The following is a 16,413-nucleotide window of genomic DNA, read 5'->3' on the forward strand; positions in this document are numbered from 1 at the left end:
GCTATACTTACATCAGACAAAATAGACTTTGAAACGAAACTATAATAAGAGACAAAGAAGGACATTATATAATGATAAAGCGGTCATTCCAACAAGACGATATTACATTTGTATACATTTATGCATCCAACATAGAAGCACCTACATACATAAATGTTAACAGGACTAAAAAGAGAAAAAGACAGCAATACAATGTTAGTATGGGACTTTAATAGTTCACTTATATCAATGGAGAGGTAGTCCAGATAGATAACCAATAAGGAAATATCAGCCTCAAATAACATGTTGGACCAGATAGATGTAACAGATATTTACAAAACATTCCATCCCAAAGAACTGAATATACATTCTCCAGGATATATCACAGGTTAGGCCACAAAGCAAGTCTTAATAAATTTAAGAATCCTGAAATTATATTAAGTATCTTTTCGGACCACAGTGGTATGAAAGTAGAAATCATTTCCAAAAAACAAAACAAAACAAAACTATAAAATCTAAATATATGTCAAAATCAAGTCAAAAGGTAAATAAAAATACCCTAAGACAAATGAAAATGGAAATAAAACATACCAAAACTTATGGAATGCAGCAAAAGCAATTCTGAGAGTTACATTCATAGCAATAAATGCCTGCCTCAAGAAACTAGAAAAATCACAAACAACTTAACTTTACATCTAATGGAAGTAGGATAAGAACAAGCAAAATTCAAAGTTGGCAGAAGGAAGGGATTAACAAAGAGCATAAATATACAAAATAGAAACTAAAAAAATCGATTAAACTAAAAGTTGGGTCTTTTTAAATTTTATTTTGAATTCCAGTATAGTTTACAGTGTTATCTTAGTTTCAGGCATACGGTATAGTGATTCAACAATTCCATACAACACCCAGTGTGCACCATGACAAGTGTAGTCCTCAATCCCCATTGCTTATTTCACCCATCCCTTCTCACCAACCTCCCCTCTGGTAGCCGTCAGTTTGTTCTCTATAGCTAAGAGTCCATTTCTTGGTTCTCTCTCTCTTTTTTCCTTTGCTCATTTGTTTGTTTATTCTTAGCTTCCACATATGAGTAAAATCATATGGTATTTGTCTTTCTCTGATTGACTGACTTTGCTTAGCATTATACTCTGTAGCTCCATCCATGTCATTGCAAATGGCAAGATTTCATTCTTTTTTTGGCTGAATAATATTTCATTATGTGTATATATCACATCTTCTTTATCCGTTCATCTATCGATGGAGACTTGGGCTGCTTCCATAATTTTGCTATTATAAATAATGTTGCTATAAACATAAGGGTACATGTATCCTTTTGAATTACTGTTTTTGTATTTTGGGAGTGAATTAGTGCAATTGCTACATCATAGGGTAGTTCTATTTTTAACTTTTTGAGGAACCTCCATACTGTTTTCCAGAGTGATTGCACCAACAGTGCAAGAGTTTCTTTTTCTCCACATCCTTGCCAACACGTACTGTTTTGTGTGTTTGTGTGTTTGATTTTATCCATTCTGACAGGTGTGAAGTGATATCTCACTTACATTTCCCTGAAGATAAATGATGTTGAGCATCTTTTTATTTGTGTGTTGGCCATCTGGATGTCTTCTTTGGAGAAATGTCTGTTCATTTCTGCTGCCTATTTCTTAAATTGAAGACGACACAAAGAAATGGAAAGATATTCCATACTCATGGATTGAAGGAACAAATATTTTTTAAAAATGTTTATACTACAAAAGCAATCAGGTTTAATGTAATCCCTATCAAAATACCAACAGCATTTTTCACAATAGAACAAAAAAACACTAAAATTTATATGGAACAACAAAAGACCCCAAATGGCCAAAGTGACTTTGAAGAAGAAAAGCAAAGCTGAAGGTGTCACTATTCCAGACTTCAAGTTATATTACAAAGCTGTAGTAATCAAAGCAGTGTGGTACTGGCACAAAAGTAAACATATAGGATCAATGGAACAGGATAGAGAACCAAGACTCTTGGCGAATCTAGCTAGAGGCTTGTCAATATTTTTTATATATATTTAAAAACAGCTTTCAATTGGATTATTCTTTTTTTTGGAGCATTAAATTGTATAAGTTCTTTATATACTTTGGATGCTAACTCTTTATCAGATATGTCATTTGCAAATATCTTCTCTCACAAAAGACTCCAAATAGCCAGAACAATCTTGAAAAAGAACAAAACTAGAGGTATCACATTCCTTGATTTCAAACTATATTTACAAATCCATAGACTCAAAACAGTATGATATTGGCATAAAAATAAGCACATAGATCAATGGAACAGAATAGAGTTCAGAAGCCCATGCGTATATGGGTAATTAATTTATGATTAAGGAATTAAGAATATACCCTGAGAAAAGGACAGTTTCTTCAATAAATGATGTTGGCAAAACTTGGCAGCCATGTGCCAAAGAATGAACCTGGACCCATATCTTAAGCATACACAAATAATTCATGATGGGTTTAAGACTTGGATATGTATATTTTGAAATCATAAAACTCCTAGAGGAAAACATACGCTGCAAGTTCTTTGATATAGTATTGGCAGTGATTTTTTGGGATCTGACTACAAAAGTAAAGGCAACAAAAGCAGAAAATAACAAGTGGAACCATATCAAACTAAGAAGCTTCTTCACTGGAAAAGAAAACATCAACAAAATGAAAAGGAAAACTGGAATGGGATGAAATATTTTTTTTTATATATTTGATAAGGAGTTAACATACAAAATATATAAAGAATCCATACAACTCAATAGCAAAAAACAATCACATTTAAAAATGTGCAGAAGACCTGAGTGAACATTTTTCCAAAGAAGACATACAGATGGCCAATAGGTACATGGAAAAGTGCTCAACATCACTAATTATCAGGGAAACGCAAATCAAAACCAAGAGATATTACCTCACACCTGTTAGAATGGTTTTATCAAAGTGACAAGAAATAAAAAGCTGTTGGCAAGGATGTGGAGAGAAGGGAACCCTTATGCATTGTGGGTATGAATATAAACTGGTGCGACTACTATAGAAAAAAATGTGAAGTTTCCTCAAAAAAATTAAAAATAGAATTACCATATGATATAGCAATTCCACTTCTGAACTTTTATCCAAAGAAAACAAAAACACTAACTCAAAAATATTCATGCACCCCTATGTTCATTGTAGTATTATTTATAATAGCCAAGATATGGAAACAGTCTAAGTGTCCATCAATGAATAAATGGGTAAAGAAAATGTGGTGTATATACATATACACACATTGCTATTTTTAACAACACGGATAGACCTTGACAGCTTTATGCTAGGTGAAATAAGTTAGACAAAGAAAGATAAACCATATTATTCTCATTTGTATGTGGAATAATAATAATAATAAACACTAACAATAATAAAAATTTAAAATCTCCCAAAACAAACAAAAAAGCTCATAGATAAAGACAACAAACTGATGGTTTCCAGAGGTATGGGATGGGTGAAATGGATGAAGTGGGTCCAAAGATACAAACTTTCATTTATAAAATAGTCATGAGGATGTAATGCACTGCATGGTGGTTATATTTTATAACACTGAAGTACACATTTGAAAGTTGCTAAGAAAGTATTTCTTAAAAGTTCTCATCACATACACACACACACACAAACACACACACACTCACACTAGTTTGCTTATGTATGGTGACAGATGGTGACAGATGACAGACTTATTGCAGTGGTTATTTTGCAATATTGAATCATTATATTGTACACATGAAACTAACATAATGTTATATGCCACTATACTTCAATTAAAAAACTGAAGAAACTTTTCCACATTTAAAAATAGCTCATTGGAAATATTTAAGTATGGCAATACAAAATGCGTGTGCTAAGCATAAAGAGAGTTGCCACTGGTTTATGAGACAAAGATACATTTAGGGATGGCCCTGGTTGTTCTATGGCCCATGTTAGTTACTAATAAATAATTACCAAAAACACCACAGCTACTCCTGCAGGAAAATATATATAATTATTATATAAATAGTTGTTTCTGTAACTCCCCTTTTTGATGTCACTCTGTATATATCTTTTAGTACTCTGTGGAAAAGCATCATTTAACATTTTTATCTTTTGTTATATATTAATATGAAAAAAGAGGTATTATAGTTAAGTGTATAACAATATAACACTACATAAAATGAATTTTAAGGACCATTAATCATTTCTCCTTAAAGTGGCTTCTGGGAGTTAAAAATCCTATGTTTGCAAATGATCTCATATTACCATTCATTTAAGCACTTTTTTACTCTTATTTTACCCTTATTCTTCATAATTCCATTTGCAACAATGTTGTACTTTTAACTTTATAATCATCCCCATTGTGAAAAAGATAAGTTTTCTTCCAGAGCAATTCTCATGTATAAATCTTATTTTCATAGGAAATAATTTCTGGATTGTATTCATTTATACCATTGAAAGCTATAAATTATTAGAGACAAATTTAACTGGTTTTCAAACAAAAGTTTCATAATATAATTATTTTGTATATGTTTTGAAGATTAAGAAAAAATCTTTTTATTTAGTGTGTGTGTGTATGTGTGTGTGTGTTCAGAGAGAGAGTGATAGAGACAGACAGAAAGACAGATATTGCATTGATTTTTATGGTATTTAACAGAGATATCTTGAGAGAACATGAACAGGGGAGAGGGGCAGAAGGAGGGAGAGAGAGAATCCCAAATAGCCTCCACACTGGGCATAGAGCCCCATGAGGGGCTCCATTCCATGACCCTGGCATTGTGACCTGAACCAAAATCAAGATTCAGATCCTTAACCTACTGAGCCACCCAGACACCCCTAACACCGATATCTTTTTAAGTCGACCAAATATTTTCTTGGAACATTACCAAGTATCTATGTAAATATATTTGGATATCTAAATCATAATTATATTTTAATTGTCATTAAAATTTAAAAAAGTAACTCAAGGATACATGCTCATTTTTAAACAATTCAGATTTCTAAAGAATGAAAACTCTTTTCTTATTCTTAATCTCATACTTCTTCCCATTAGTGACAATTATTAACAGGATGATGTGTATCTATTCAGTTATTTGTCTCATAGATTATATTTGTATAGTACTTGTTTTGTGAGTTGTCATACCTGTCAAAGATTAAATATAGATCCTAAGTTAACATAGAGTATACAGGTTGAATATACAACACTCAGACATGAAGTTTGTACTTCACTGATCACTTTGGTAGTGATATATATCTTTATTTTATTCTTATCTCCTATGAGTATCATTCATTCTAATGTGAGAGTGAATGTTCTCCTTTTACATATCTGTGATATAAACATAATGTTTAAGTGTCAATGTTCGTTTATGATTGAAGGGAATCCTATATATTAATGTCAATTGATATTTTTGTCTATATGTTTTCTAAGATCAATCTATAGATATGCACTCTATATATACATAATTATTATTCAACCCCTGTTCCACAGCCTGTCATTTCATGGCCCATTGAAATATCTTTACTTAATTAGATAACAATTTTGGATATTCTATTATTGCAGAAGACCATGTCAAGTATATATAATGTATACCCCAAAAGTTATTTTCTTGAAAACTAGTAGAGCAGTTTACATTTTTTAGAACATTTCTTTGATGTTTTTAAGTTCACTTTTAGATTCTAAAGATATAGACATTGATTACTTAGTTATTTGTAATTGCTTATATTTGATTTATCTAAGTTGACAAAATTGATCTATTGTTTTCCTCACTTTTAGCTTAGTACATGAAAAACAATGTACTGTTGTTGATATTGCTAGAGTATAAAAGGGCAATAATTGCCTTCTGTGGAAAAAAAAACCATTGTTATCTTTTGTATACCAATGATCCTCAAACTTAAGTTTGCCTACTAGTCCCTTATTAAACTTGTTAAAAACACAAAATGATGGGTACTACTACCAGAGATGCTAGTTTTCAACAATAGTTCTTTAAACACTGATCTCTACTATTATGCTTAAGTTGGGTAGTTACAACGGCACTTTGACAAATATACTCCTGGAGCAGGATCTAAGTTGTTGCTGAATTTCTTTCTTATGAACAAACAAACAATTGTGTCATCATCAATATGCAACTACTCACCTCATTGTTTCCTAATCCAAAGAGTCTGAAGAACCAATATGGGAGTTTTAGCTGAAGCACTCAATTTAATAATTCCTTGTTTCCCAGAACATTCTTAGTAATATTAAAAATGCCAAAGAGGTAGACAAGAGGTCCTTGGAAGAGGGTAGGAACGGCAGAGAGGCTGTGCGTGCTACATGGCCTGGTGGGAAGAAGCCAGGGTGGTGGAGGGGCAGCCCACCAGGCAAGGCAGAACCCCCAGTCTGGCTTGCAAAAGCAGAGGGGCCAGATGGAGTGTGTTCTGGTAGCCAGCGGGACTTAATATCTGGAATGTTATAGTCAACAGCTCTGTTCTGAAAGAGTGGGGAGGTCGAAAGGATGCCAGGAGGAAGGTTGTTGAGACACTGAAGACAGAGCTCAGCTCGGCTGGGGAATAAAGGTGCTGGCAAGCACCATCTCCCTCTCCCATCCCCCAGCAGAACATCCAAAGGAAACCAGTTCCAGTCACCGAACTTGCTTGCACTGCGTGAATGCCCAATGCTGTGCTTCTGTGGGTCAATCCCTCCCACAGGTCTTCCTCCTTCCCAGTGCTGCAGGGCCCCTCCCACAGGGGACCACTGAAGGCAAAACGGGCTAAGCCTGCCCCTCCTGTCCCTGTGCACCTTGTGGATCCACCCTGGCTAATATGCCAGATCCCATTAAAGCAGCACCACAAGCCTGGCAGTGTGCAAGTAGCCCAGACAGGGGCCACACCACTCCACAGTGAGTCCTGCCCCTGGGAGAGGGGAAGATAAGGTACACACCAGTTTGACTGTGGCCCCAGTGTTGGGCTGGGGGAAGACATTGGTCTGACTGTGGCCCCGCCCACCAACACAAGTTTCTATGGACAGCACAGGGGAAGGGCCCTGCAGTTTGGAGCCACTGCAGGGACTACCCAATGACAAAACAGAAAAATTCTCAAAAGAAGCTCCAGGAAGTAGCGACAGCTAACAAATTGATCAAAAACTATTTAAGCAATATAACGGAACAAAAATTTAGAATATTAGTCATAAAATTAATCGCTGGGCTTGAAAAAGGCATAGAGGACAGCAGAGAATCTATTGCTACACAGATCAAGGGAATAAGAAATAGTCATGAGGAGCTAAAAAAGGCTATAGATGAGGTACAAAATAAAATGGAGGCAGCCATAGCACAGACTGAAGAGGCAGAGGAGAGAATAGGTGAATTAGAAGATAAAATTATGGAAAAAGAGGAAGCTGAGAAAAAGAGAGATAAAAACATCCAGGACCATGAGGGAAGAATTAGAGAACTAAGTGATGCAATCAAATGGAACAATATACGTATCCTAGGAATTCCAGAAGAAGAAGAGAGAGAGAAAGGGGCTGAAGGTGTACTTGAACAAATCATAGCTGAGAGCTTTCCTGATCTGGGGAAGGAAAAAGGCATTGAAATCCAAGAGGCACAGAGAACTCCCTTCAGATGTAACTTGAATTGATCTTCTGCATGACATATCATAGTGAAACTGGCAAAATACAAGGATAAAGAGAAAATTCTGAAAGCAGCTAAAGATAAACACACTCTAACATTTAAAGGGAGACCGATAAGACTAGTGGCAGACCTATCTACTGAAACTTGCCAGGCCAGAAAGGAATGGCAGGAAATCTTCAATGTGATGACCAGAAAAAATATGCAGCCGAGAATCCTTTATCCAGCAAGTCTGTCATTCGGAATAGAAGGAGAGATAAAGGTCTTCCCAAACAAACAAAAACTGAAGGAATTCATCACCACTGAACCAGCCCTACAAGAGATCCTAAGGGGGATTCTGTGAGTGAAATGTTGCAAGGACCACAAAGTACCAGAGACATCACTACAAGCATGAAACCTACAGACATCACAAAGACTCTAAACCCATATCCTTCTATAATAACACTGAATGTAAATGGACTAAATGCTCCAAACAAAAGACATAGGGTATCAGAATGGATAAAAAAACAAGACCCATCTATTTGCTGTCTACAAGAGACTCATTTTAGACCTGAGGACACCTTCAGATTGAAAGTGAGGGGATGGAGAGCTAACTATCATGCTACTGGAAGTCAAAAGAGAGCTGGAGTAGCCATAGTTATATAAGACAAACAAGACTTTAAATTAAAGTCTGTAACAAGAGATGAAGAAGGGCATTATATAATAATTACAGCTCTATCCATCAGGAAGAGCTAACAATTATAAAAGTCTATGGGCCAAATACGGGAGCACCCAAATATATAAAACAATTAATCACAAACATAAGCAACCTTAGTGATAAGAATGTGGTAATTGCAGGGGACTTTAATATTCCACTTACAACAATGGACAGATCATCTAGACAGAGGATCAATAAAGAAACAAGGGCCCTGAATGATAACATTGGATCAGATGGACTTGACATATATTTAGAACTCTGCATCCCAAAGCAACAGAGTATACTTTCTTCTCGAGTGCACATGCAACATCTCCAAGATAGGTCACATACTGGGTCACAAAACAGCCCTTAATAAGTATAAAGGAGATCATACCATGCACACTTTCAGACCACAATGCTATGAACTTGAAATCAACCACAGGGAAAAGTCTGGAAAACCTCCAAAAGCATGGAGGTTAAAGAACACCCTTCTAAAGAATGAATGGGTCAACCAGGCAATTAGAGAAGAAATTAAAAAATATATGGAAACTGGGGCGCCTGGGTGGCGCAGTCGGTTAAGCGTCCGACTTCAGCCAGGTCACGATCTCGCGGTCCGTGAGTTTGAGCCCCGCGTCAGGCTCTGGGCTGATGGCTCAGAGCCTGGAGCCTGTTTCTGATTCTGTGTCTCCCTCTCTCTCTGCCCCTCCCCCGTTCATGCTCTGTCTCTCTCTGTCCCAAAAATAAATAAACGTTGAAAAAAAAAATTTAAAAAAAAAATATATGGAAACAAATGAAAATGAAAATACAACCATCCAAATGCTTTGGGATGCAGTGAAGGCAGACCTGAGAGGAAAATACTTTGCAATCCAGGCCCATCTCAAGAAACAAGAAAAATCCCAAATACAAAATCTAACAGCACACCTAAAGGAACTAGAAGGAGAACAGCAAAGATACTCCAAACCCAGTGGAAGAAGAGAAATAATAAAGATCAGAGCAGAAATAAACAATATAGAATCTAAAAACACTGTAGAGCAGATCAATGAAACCAAGAGTTGGTTTTTTGAAAAAATAAACAAAATTGATAAACCTCTAGCCAGGCTTCTCAAAAAGAAAAGGGAGATGACCCAAATAGATAAAATCATGAATGAGAATGGAATTATGACAACCAATCCCTCAGAAATACAAGCAATTATCAGGGAATACTATGAAAAGTTATATGCCAACAAACTGGACAACCTGGAAGAAATGGACAAATTCCTAAGCAGCCACACTCTTCCAAAACTCAAACAGGAAGAAATAGAAAACTTGAACAGACCCATAACCAGCAAAGAAATTGAATCAGTTATCAAAAATCTCCCAACAAATAAGAGTCCAGGACCAGATCACTTCCCAGGGGAATTCTACCAGACATTTATAGCAGAGATAATACCTATCCTTCTCAAGCTATTCCAAAAAATAGAAAGGGAAGGACAACTTCCAGTCTCGTTCTATGAAGTCAGCATTACTTTGATTCCCAAACCAGACAGAGACCCAGCAAAAAAAGAGAACTACAGGTCAATATCCCTGATGAATATGGATGCAAAAATTCTCAATAAGATACTAGCAAATCAAATTCACAGCATACAAAAAGAATTGTTCACCATGGTAAAGTGGGATTCATTCCTGGGATGCAGGGCTGGTTCAACATTAGCAAATCAATCAACGTGATACATCACATTAATAAAAGAAAAGATAAGAACCATATGATCCTGTCAATCAATGCAGAAAAGGCATTTGACAAAATTCAGCACCCTTTGTTAATAAAAACCTTCAAGAAAGTCGGGATAGAAGGAACATACTTAAACATCATAAAAGCCATTCATTAAAAGCCCACAGCTAATATCATTCTCAATGGGGAAAAACTGAGAGCTTTCTCCCTGAGATCAGGAACATGACAGGGATGTCCACTGTGACCGCTGTTGTTTAACACAGTGTTGGAAGTTCTAGCATCACCAATCAGACAACAAAAGGAAATCAAAGGCATCAAAATTGGCAAATATGAGGTCAAGCTTTTGCACTTTACAGGTGACATGATATTATACATGGAAAATCTGATAGACTCCACCAAAAGTCTGCTAGAACTGATACATAAATTCAGCAAAGTCACAGGATACAAAATTAATGTATAGAAATCAGTTGCATTCTTATACACTAATAATGAAGCAACAGAAAGACAAATAAAGAAACTGATCCCATTCACAATTGCACCAAGAAGCATAAAATGCCTAGGAATAAATCTAACCAAAGATGTAAAAGATCTGTATGCTGAAAACTATAGAAAGCTTATGAAGGAAATTGAAGAAGACATAAAGAAATGGAAAAACATTCCGTGCTCATGGATTGGAAGAATAAATATTGTTAAAATGTCAATACTACCCAAAGCTATCTACACATTCAATGCAATCCCAATCAAAATTGCACCAGCATTCTTCTCGAAGCTAGAGCAAGCAATCCTAAAATTTGTATGGAACCACAAAAGACCCCAAATGGCCAAAGTAATATTAAAGAAGAAGACCAAAGTGGGAGGCATCACAATCCCAGACTTTAGCCTCTACTACAAAGCTGTCATCATCCAGACAGCATGGTATTGGCACAAAAACAGACATATAGACAAATGGAATAAAATAGAAACCCCAGAACTAGACCCACAAAAGTATGGCCAACTAATCTTTGACAAAGCAGGAAAGAACATCCAATGGAAAAAAGACAGTCTCTTTAACAAATGGTGCTGGGAGAACTGGATAGCAACATGCAGAAGAATGAAACTAGACCACTTTCTTACACCATTCACAAAATTAAACTCAAAATGGATAAAGGACCTGAATGTGAGACAGGAAACCATCAAAACCCTAGAGGAGAAAGCAGGAAAGACCTCTCTGACCTCAGCTACAGCAATCTCTTACTCGACACATCTCCAAAGGCAAGGAAATTAAAAGCAAAAATGAGCTATTGGGACCTCATGAAGATAAAAGCATCTGCACAGCAATGGAAACAATCAACAAAACTAAAAGGCAACTGATGGAATGGGAAAAGATATTTGCAAATGACATATCGGACAAAGGGCTAGTATCCAAAATCTATAAAGAGCTCCCCAAACTCCACACCTGAAAAACAAATAACCCAGTGAAGAAATGGGCAGAAAACATGAATAGACACATCTTTTTTTTTTTTTAATTTTTTTTTTTAACGTTTATTTATTTTTGAGACAGAGAGAGACAGAGCATGAACAGGGGAGGGGCAGAGAGAGAGGGAGACACAGAATCGGAAACAGGCTCCAGGCTCTGAGCCATCAGCCCAGAGCCTGACGCGGGGCTCGAACTCACGGACCGCGAGATCGTGACCTGGCTGAAGTCGGACGCTTAACCGACTGCGCCACCCAGGCGCCCCGAATAGACACTTCTTAAAGAAGACATCCGGATGGCCAACAGGCACATGAAAAGATGTTCAATGTCACTCCTCATCAGGGAAATACAAATTAAAACCACACTGAGATACCACCTTATGCCAATCAGAGTGGCTAAAATCAACAAATCAGGAGACTATAGATGCTGGAGAGGAGATGGAGAAACGGGAACCCTCTTGCACTGTTGGTGGGAATGCAAACTGGTGCAGCCGCTCTGGAAAACAGTGTGGAGATTCCTCAAAAAAATTAAAAATAGATCTACCCTGTGACCCAGCAATAGCACTGCTAGGAATTTACCCAAGGGATACAGGAGTGCTGATGCATAGGGGCACTTGTACCCCAATGTTTATAGCAGCACTTTCAACAATAGCCAAACTATGGGAAGAACCTAAATGTCCATCAACTGATGAATGGATAAAGAAATTGTGGTTTATATACACAATGGAATACTACCTTGTAGCAATATGGATGGAACTGGAGTGTTATGCTAAGTGAAATAAGTCATACAGAGAAAGACAGATACCATACGTTTTCACTCCTATGTGGATCCTGAGAAACTTAACAGAAGACCATGGGGGACGGGAAGGAAAAAAAAACCAGGGAGGCAGGGAGCCAAATCATAAAAGACTCTTAGAAACTGAGAATAAACTGAGGGTTGATGGAGGTGGGAGGGAGGGGGAAGTGGGTGATGAGCATTGAGGAGGGTACCTGTTGGGATGAGCACTGGGTATTGTATAGAAACCAATTTGACAATAAATTTCATTTAAAAAATAATAAATAAATAAAAATAAGTAAAATTAAGTAAAATAAAATAAAGTAAAATAAAATAAAATAAAAATGCCAGAGAAACCTCTAGGCATGCAAGCACTATAGTCTTCTCCTAAAATTACATATATTCACTCTCAAAAGTCAGTATTATATCTAAAATGGGTCTATTCTGAACTACTGCTTCTGTCCAATTAAGTAATAATTTTGGCCAAGAGTTGGTGGCATTGTCTAGCTCTCCCTGTCTAGTCTCTGAACCACAGCATGTAGAATCCACCCTATTTCAGGTTCTTTTATTTAAAAATGAAGTGAATAGGCTTGAACAGAAAACAAAAATCCAGAATTTTCTTTAAGTGGTTAGGATTTGCTTCCTAAAATTAAGGTCTAGTTTATCTCATTTATTTTATTATTTTTTTTTTTTTGAAAGAGAGAGTGAGAGACAATGTGCAAGCAGAAGAGGGGCAGAGATGGAGGGAGAGGCAGAATCCGAAGCAGGCTCCAGGCTCTGACTGTCAGCACAGAGCCCAACGAGGAGCTCAAACTCACTATGAGATCATGACCTGAACCAAAGTCAGACCCTAAACCAACTGAGGCACCCAGGCACACCTAGTTTATCTCATTCTTGAATTCATTTAACTCTTCTTTTGAGAGTTAAAAGTGATGGGAGAAAATGGATGATGTCCCCAGCTACTAACCTTAAGGTAGATAACCATTTAACAAAGTAACACATACTTGTCTAGCTTTTGGATAATAGCCAGTAAGCTTTTGTACTGCCAACTGAATATCAGTTATTGGGGACCACCCAATGATCTGTTTTTGGTTAAAATTTCCTCACAGGTTTGTCAACAGTATCGTACATTTTTGGCATCACTCATCAACAATAGGCAATGAAGTCTGTTTCTTCACTAATGTTGATTGAGTACAGTGAGCAATTTGTCCTAAATGTGTGGGTAGTGACATGTAAAATTTTTTCAAGATTTCATTTGAGGTCACAAGCAGCCATTAATATATGTCTTTTTGTAACTCTGGAACAAAAGGATGGCAGTGTATAATATTTTATAATATTCTTTTTGAATTTCTGCATAGATGTGTGTGTGTGTGTGTGTGTGAGAGAGAGAGAGAGAGAGAGAGAGAGAGAGAGAGAGACAGAGAGAGAGAGAAAGGGAGAGAGAGAGAGAAGTGAGATTTTGGTGAGGACTGTTTGGCATAATGATTAACCAGGGCATTTTCTTTTGCTTTAATATCTTTTTGAAGGGACTTCTATCTTGAAAATAGCCAGTTTATTGAAAACCATTAGAGCTATTAAATGCCTACAATTTGCTGACCATTCTAAATTAGGATCCTTTCTTAGGTTAAGCACTTTTATTTTCTCTAAAGCTTTCTGAAATGATAAACCATCCCCAAATTTTTTCTACTATTGTGTACATATAAACCCTCTTCTTTTTACCTAGCCAGGAAGCTATTGGGACCACAACAAATTCTGTCACTTGGCCATATTTTTGCCTCTGGGAAGTAGTCATATTCTAGTGGTGAATCGAGATCTGTGACAATGTATCCTGCCTGATATTTTCTGGTTTTCATCTTAAGATTTAATTAACAAACACGATTAAATCTAGATGTCTAGGGATATTGTAATAAACTTTTTAATGGGTGTTTTAATAAAGCTATTAGATACTTAAGAAACAGTGTTTAAGGAGTCATAAACTTCCCTTCTTCTTTGGAAGAAGAGAAGTAGGATGTAGAGCTGCCAGTGGGTAGCAGCAGCTTTTAAAAGCAGAGGACCTCAATGCGATAACCACAAGGAACTAAATTCTGTCAATAACCTAATGAGCTGGGAGGAGCACCTCAAGCTTCAGAAGAGAACTGTAATGTGGCTAATGTCTTGATTTCAGTTCTCAAAGTCATGAGCAAAGGGCCCATCTAGCCTTGTCTGGACTTCTGACCCATGGGCATTGTGACATATGTGTATGTTGATTTAAGCACCTACATTTGTGCTAATTCGTTGTGCAGCAATAGGAAATGAACACCCTTGGAACACATTGCCTTCCAGTGAGACTTAGGAATCATCTGTGTGATCTCTTAGTTACAAACCTAGGAAATTTCTGACGTGTTACAATTTTTCAGGAGTGAGAAATATCTCTCTTTGGGATAAATTATGTTCCAAAGAATAAACTTTAACAAAATACTAACTTCTCTTCAGAAAGTATATAGCCTACTAGAGATAAAACAATAAATAGATAGATAGAATTGGTTCCAGAGCTCAAGTGAATTTTAGAGTACAACAAAAGATAATTGATACATGAGATAAAAAATAAAATATTGGAAATACTCTTGAAATCCTCGTTGAGGACTTTGGCTTTCCCAGGAGGAAGGAAAGAAATGACTCTTTGAATAAAAAAAAGATGCTAAAAGAACAGAAAACAGACTTAAAGCTATGAAATATGCAGCCTTATGGTACACTAAAGATAAGAGAATATTTGGATTTGATACTATAGGTAAGTAGGAAATGATTATTACATTTATACTGCTGAGATTCTGAATAAATATATATCTCTGACCTTTGGATTTTTTTACCCCAGACAATACAAGCATTATAAGGAAAAGTACAAGGTGTCCAATGACTAATCTCTCTATTAGATTTTCATTGCATTGATTTTGGTGCTCTTTTGTTTCTGGTGTTAGAGGGAAGGATGCAAGTAGATGTTAGCAGGGTTCGGTCTGAATATTTGGTTCAGTCCAAATATGTTGGAAAACCAGCATAATTTATGCCCAGAAATATGATTACTCCTTAGACTTTCAACTTCCATTAAGAATACAAGTAAATCAATGTTTAAATTATCTATGACCTGATTATGAGAGTCCTCAGGAATGTTCAGCAGTAGGCCATCAGGAGAGTATCTGTTTTACAGTAAATCCCCTACACCACCCTATTTAGTTAGTGGATGTGATGTCACAAAGGAGGAAAGAATGTTTCTCAGTTAAAGGTCTGATGGTAACAGTTGGGCTGGGACATACAAAATGTTTGATGGTTATTACAGGTACCCAGCATATGATAGTTGCTGGCTCCCAGGGAGAAGTTGAGTAAGAGTGTTAGGATAGATGCCAGGTGTCATAGGGCATATCAATCAAAAACTTTCAAGATTTCCTTAACTATTTAGAGAAATTGGACCCTATGAGGTAAAAGAAAACTGGTCACTTGATTTCCCCTTGGAGAAACTTCATCAATTCCCGCCCCCCCCCTTTATTTTTGTCCCTGTTATTTCTGAGCTAACAGAGTGCAATTATTTATCTAATACTCTTTCTGTTCAAAGTACATATAATTGATGAATTAAAAAAGAGTCTGCAAGAAAGATTTTAAAGGACAGGCTTCTGCCTTTGCTAAGTAGGATTTAATAGTTTCACTGTCAATTCTAGCTTTACTCTTTTCCTACATGAAATTTCACATTTATTCTCCACTCTGTGCTGCTCAGCCGAACAGATCTCTCACATCTTTCCTAAATATATTCCACTTTTATTTTTACTCAAATCTTGTTAGTGTGGTGGTCAAGAGCTAGAGAGGTGGGGGTCATTCTCTGAATTTCTGGTTAAGCTGCAATTCTAGTTAGGTACTATATAAACACAAGTCCCAGATGTGAAGCCTTCACAAAGGTCCATGCCCCTCCTCCAGAGCTAATGTTGGGCTGAGTTTGTGTTTTGCCCTTGGGTAAGGGCCTTATTCCCTCACAACTGCATTGGGTTCCCACCTGTACCCTCAGGCAACAGGTTTTGCATATTAAGGCTTTGCTTCCATAAGGAAACAGAGAAGATGAGACTAGGTGACCATTAGTCAGTGCATGCTTTTTCACTCCCCAGACAGCACCATCAGGGAAGCTTTCTTAAGAAAAAACAAAAATATATATATCTCATCTCCAATCATCTCTGTATGTATCT

The 16,413-nt window shown here is 36.6% G+C and overlaps 1 protein-coding gene across 3 annotated transcripts in view; it reads right to left on the reverse strand.

Annotated features, from left to right (window-relative positions):
* Positions 1-15,414, reverse strand: part of ADAM29 (ADAM metallopeptidase domain 29) — a 77,867-nt gene extending 62,453 nt beyond the window's left edge. For 2 of the 3 annotated variants that reach the window (XM_045462594.1, XM_045462580.1), the window contains exon 1: positions 15,330-15,413. The gene's annotated coding sequence lies outside the window, so the exon portion shown is untranslated. Of the gene's footprint in view, positions 1-15,329 lie in introns of all 3 variants that reach the window. The other variant, XM_045462589.1, reaches the window with a different exon arrangement.
* Positions 15,415-16,413: the final 999 nt, after the last annotated feature.

The sequence above is a fragment of the Leopardus geoffroyi genome, chromosome B1 (assembly GCF_018350155.1).
Source record: "Leopardus geoffroyi isolate Oge1 chromosome B1, O.geoffroyi_Oge1_pat1.0, whole genome shotgun sequence".
Lineage (NCBI taxonomy): Eukaryota > Metazoa > Chordata > Mammalia > Carnivora > Felidae > Leopardus > Leopardus geoffroyi.